Below are 5483 nucleotides of genomic sequence, written 5' to 3'. Positions count from 1 at the left end.
CCCTCACTCCCTGTCCGCTTTCAGAGGGGCGCCTCATGAGACTCGCCTCCTGTGCAGGCCGGCTGGCCGGCCCGGCGACCTGCCCGGGCAGCAGCAGCAGCAGCGGCGGCAGCAGCGGCGGCAGCAGCAGCAACAGACGCTGGAGCCAATGGCGGGACCGGCCGATGTCGCCGCGGAAAACAAAGGCAATAAAAAGGCTTCGGCAGCTACAGGCCTGCTGCAGCAGGAGAAATAAAAGCAACGCGCGGGGCGGTCCTGCTGCCTGCCTGCTCGCCTGGCCGCCGGCTCCACGGCATGGCCGCGACAACCCGGTGCTGCTCGCAGGGAGCAGAGGCTCGCTGCTCCTGCAACTTCTGCTCGCAAAAATAATTCTTTAACCCTTTTCGTTGTAAAGATTACTCGGGATGGAAATTTTCCTTATAGACGAGGATGATTTTCTCGCGGAATAACACAAGATAGTGTGGTATTTGAGTTGTCTTTAGGAAAGAGAGGGCACATGAATTTTGTGAAAACCGACTGACAGGAACCGTCACAGTAGAATCAATGCAGGAGAGCAGACTCAAATAACCCCGTGATGTTTTTCAACTCGTTGCTTTCTTTGACGCTTGCGGACATTAGTTTTGCGGCTGCTGCTGCCGCGGCCGGCGTTGCGTTCGCCGATGTTGTGAAAGCCCTTATGCTGCTGGTGTTGGGTTTCTTTATTGGCTTCGCTCGCGTGCGGTAAGTAGGTATAGCGCCCCTGGTTGTCTGTTGCGACGCCTGCAGACTGCATGTGCGGCGCCGGCTGCACTATATACTATCGTTAATGGACGCGAAAATAATGATAATAGTAATACTGGAAGAAAAATGAAAAATGGAGTGGTCGACGCGAAATGTTTCTCATACACGAATGGACTGTGGGGCCTGTTTGGCGGCCACTGTTATAGTTGCAGTTGCACCTTGGCCACTCAGTTGATGCACTTTTTATTTTCACTGTATTTATCGCTATTGCTGATCGCGAGGATTGCAATCGCAACTGCAGTTGTAAAGCGAAGCCAGCCGTTGTCGCGTGATCCATCACAATATGTATACAGCTGTGACGCGGGCGAACTGATCCGACCGGCACAGATCGAATCGAATGAGAGAGACTGAGAGAAATGTGAGAGACTGAAAGAAATGCGAGATTCTGAGAGAATGCATTTTTCCCCCTTTTGAACAAAAGTGCGCGGGTGGTCGTCAATGCCTTTGCTGTAAAAAAAAAATAAAATCCGCACACGTCTGCCACACACGGAGTCGTTAAGGGAGAGTGACATTTAGTGGAATAATTCAGCACGCGCTTTACGCACCCGAGAGTACTAGACAATAAGACAAGCACTCGCACACACACAGCGAGTCTCTAATTTCATTTACGCTCTGCAATAAAAGCTTTACACTGACTCCTAGGCTTGTTAAGGCTGCACGGCCCGCTGGCCACCTCTTCTTTTCCCTCTCTTTCGCGCCCATCTTCCTCTCTTCTTGTTCTTCCTCCCACTCCGCCGCCGCAAACTTCTTTGCAGGTTCGCGGAAACGACCGCTTCTGTAGACTTCTTTGCTCACTGCTTTTTTTTTCTCTCTCTCACTCTTTCATTCTTATGCCGGTTTTGCCCGCTCCGGGTGCCCATCCCCTTGGGCTTCTTCCGGCTGGACAAGCAGCTGTCCTCTGTCCTTTGCCGTCCAGTGCAAAAGCTGCTATACAAGAAGTGAGCAAAAGTAGATCAAACCTTACAACCGAAAGATTTTGTATTTGGCAGGACTCACCGACTAGTCTCTACCATTACTTCAATGGTTATCGGGGACTCGGACATTGCTGTTCTCTTACTGCCCATGTCGCTTGCCGTCCCATCACGCTTCTGTCCTTAGATTCCCACTCGGCTTTTTTTTCCCAGCAGCCCCGGGCTTTCGAAGGCCACACCAGCAACGCGTGTGAAGCTCTCCGTGTGTGAATGTGTGTGTGTCCGTGTGCCTGTCAGTACGCCTGTCTCTGTGTGATTCCTCTCTGGTTTCCACAACTACTTTGTTGCACACAGGCCGGGTGCATGGCCAGAGAATTTCCTTTTTTGGGGAGAGGTCGCACTTTTTGCCCCCTTGGTGGTGAACTCCGCTGCAAAATTGCTCGTCCTTAGGCGTATCAGGAGAAGGTCGTGACCTGCGTGACCTATGATCATCGGGTATTCTTATAAATTGCCTGTTTTAATTTCGTCTCTGGAGGAGAAATTGGGCAAAGTGTTCAGACGTACACACACTCACACACACCTGCTGACGCATTTGCAGGTCCCGCTCGCGCGATAATCATAAAGAATATTAATAAATGATACGATCGAGGTCTTCTTATCGGACATTTAATGAATGCGCCTTATCAGCCGCCGCGGGCGCGCAGCAGTGAGCAACCCTTTCATTTATTCCTTTCTCCAAATCCTCCTTCCGGTGGGTATTGGGTCGTGGCGTGCGCGGTCGCCATCAGGACGAACGGACGGCGGCGGGGCGCCCGGCCCCTCCGCGCGGAGGTCTAGCGTGTGTGTGTGTGTGTGTATGCAGTGGACTGCAGTGTAAACTTTTATGATGATTGAAGGCATTTTTCATCGCGGTGGCCGCGGTGCTGCTGCTTTGGCCCGCCTGTGCGCCGGAGCGGTGAGCGGTGCGGTGGGCAAGCTGCACCGGGAGGTGGCACCGGGAGGTAGCACCGGGAGGTAGCACCGGGAGGTAGCACCGATAAGGTGAGGGGAGGGGGTGGGGGACTATCTTTCTTCCTCCAGTGCTCAGCTGGCGGTCGCACACGTTGTGTATTCCGTGCGGACTGCCGGGACTGCCCGCTGACGCTCGTCATTTTTTCTCTTTTTACGCGTGTGCCCCTGTGCATGTGTGTGGGGCTGTTGCCGCCACCGCCGGCGGGAACCGTGAAGCGAGACTAGAGTGACCGCGTTAGGGAAGAGCAGCGGGGCATGGGGACGAAGACTGTAAATGTTGGGCATAGCCAACGTTTGTTAAACTGCGGCGGCGGTTGAAAACGTTTCGGATTGTGTGACCTTGAGCGCGAGTGCGGAACCTATTGAGATGACTGGGTGGATTTTTTTTTTTGATTTTTTTGTAGACGACGTGAGTATGAGTTGACAGGGCTTCAGCAGCGCGCGGGCTGGAGACGGGATTTATGAGGTGGGCCATCCAGTCCGGTCCGAGTAGTTTCGTATAGCAGGTGTGTTTGTGTCTGCGGTGTGAAGCGTGGGCTTCAACGGGCGCGCCGGGCACTACTCGCCGAGGTTTTATGGTCCTCCTTCTCGACTTGTTTTAAGGAGGGTGAAAAAAAAGCAGACTTATGTGCGCGTGCAGATAACCTGGTCGTATTTTCGAATATACAAGAATAAAAAAATAATTCCCAGGGCTGTTGAGGCTGTTTGATTCGTTTGGACTACATTGTCACAGTTACAGCCCGACGTCCTGTAGTTGCTCCAGAGCTTTGGCACGCAGAGCGACGCAGTCAGTGGGGACGTCTAGAAGGTGAAAACCTGGCGGAGTCTGGCGCCTTCTCGCCTCTCGCGTGTCAGCGACGGAAGGTATATTTTTTTTCTACTGCTGCCTTGCTTCCTCTCCTGTCGTTTCCTTCCATGCTTTTTGGACTGCGCCAGACCTCCGCTAGGTTCACGTGTCTTTTTAAATGATATCAGGGTAGTTAATCTCGGAGTGCGCCTCGCCGGGCGCGGTGCGGCAAGTGCAGGGCGGGCGAGGGCGGCTCGTGGGCTCTTGCAGGCCAAGGGGAACCGGCTGAAGGTTCACAGCCACAAACCTCTTCATACCCACCGTAAAATCTTCATACGAGACACCTATAGACACTATAGACAAACCATCATTGGAGAGTCACTGGAAAGAAATTTAGGAGACGATCTCTCTGAACTCCAGAAACGTTGCTGTCTTGCCTACTGTGAGAGGAAGCACAACCACGGAAAGCCGCGGTGCAAACGAGAACTGGACCGGAAACCCTGGAACTCTCTTACGCGCTGCGGCCTCACTGGAGACCCCAGTGGATCCCAGTGGTTCCCTGTGGACCCCAGTGGACCCCTGTGGATTGCCGTGTGACTTGCTGACCCGTTTCGAACTCGTCATCCTTATCCCGCGGTGGCAATCCTCTTGGCGTGCTTCCAGTCCGACGGCCAAGCAGACCACGCAGTCGCGCCGGCTGCTGTTTTTATTTTGCCGTTCGCGCCGCGGCGTGGCGTGGCGTGGCGTGGCGTGGCGTGGCGGGTCAACAGCACCTTCAATCCGACGGACACTTTTTCGTTTGACTTGAGCCGCAATGCCCTGCCTCGCCAGCGTCACGCCCTGCCCCGCCACGCCCCGCCACGCCGCTCGCTGCCACGCCCAGTCCGGCCGTCGCCTCGCCACTCTGCGGTTCCCACGCTGGACCTGCTGCTGCTGCTGACTCGGCTCCTGCCCGTTCAGCAATTCTCTCTCTCTCTGCCTCTTTTCTTTTTGCTGATTCCCTTTCATACGACTGCGGGCCTCCAAATTTCTCATCCACCTGGCCCCCCCTCCTCCTCCTCCTCCTCCACCTCCTCCTCCTCCTCCTCCTCATCATCATGTTGGTCCATGGCGCTCGAGGAGCCCGCCGCCGCCGGGGAGTCGCAACATTATAGGGAGGGACCGGACAGGCAGCGGGAATTTTTGAACTCTCGCCGACATGTTTTGTTTTTAAATCCCCGGGGGAAGCGAAAATGGGAGGCAGAGAAAGACGAGTAGGAGGGAGGGATGGAGAGGGGAAGAGAAGAAGAAGAGAGGATGTGTGTTGTGTGCGATAGGTAAAGTATGTGGAGGGACACTCGGCGGGTCGGGAGGCCGAACCACCAGGCCGGGGCCAGGGGGCCGGCGGGGGCATCGGAATGTGGACATCAGCCAATAGCCGGTCTGTATTATCGGGCCCCACTGTCCGGTCAGCTGCCCTCTTTGTCTCTCTCTCTCTCTCTCTCTCTCTCTCTCTCTCTCTCTCTCTCTCTCTCTCTCTCTGCGCCTCGGCTCTCGGCTGGCGTCGCGACGCCGAGGGGTGAAATGAGGCGTCCGTCGTCGGGTGCGCGTCGCACGCAACGCAAGTCGTACCCTGTCGCACGCGGAGAGAGAGAGAGAAAAAACAGAAAGGAAGGCTTAAAATGATCGCAAATGGACGGAAGAGAAAAATGCCGCCGACCGGTTGTAATTTGAGGGACCGTTCATCGCCGCCTCATGTGCCGTGCGTGGGCGTGGCGCGGGGTGGTCCCACGGACTGCTCGCCCACTCCCCGTGCGTCCCGCCCACGAAGCGCCGAAAATGATATCATGTCAACCTTCTTGTCAGACGTGTGAAGTCGCCAACGTTGTTGCGAAAAAAGGAGAGAAATGACACACGCATCGCATTCGCATTGCAATTATCTAAAATTAAAAATGATCGCACGGAAGTATGCCGGGCTGGATTAGGGGGCACCACCAAGTTTTCAGAACGACCGT

The 5483-nt window shown here is 55.0% G+C and overlaps 1 protein-coding gene across 1 annotated transcript in view; it reads left to right on the top strand.

Annotated features, from left to right (window-relative positions):
* Positions 1-5483, top strand: part of LOC113204909 (LIM/homeobox protein Lhx9) — an 82257-nt gene that overhangs the window by 19968 nt on the left and 56806 nt on the right. The gene's annotated exons all lie outside the window — the stretch shown is intronic.

This window comes from Frankliniella occidentalis, unplaced genomic scaffold, assembly GCF_000697945.3.
Source record: "Frankliniella occidentalis isolate FOCC.00 unplaced genomic scaffold, Focc_3.1 Scaffold187, whole genome shotgun sequence".
NCBI classification, from domain to species: domain Eukaryota; kingdom Metazoa; phylum Arthropoda; class Insecta; order Thysanoptera; family Thripidae; genus Frankliniella; species Frankliniella occidentalis.
The sequence above is the reverse complement of the archived record's forward strand: the minus strand, read 5'-3'. Positions and strand labels throughout refer to the sequence as shown.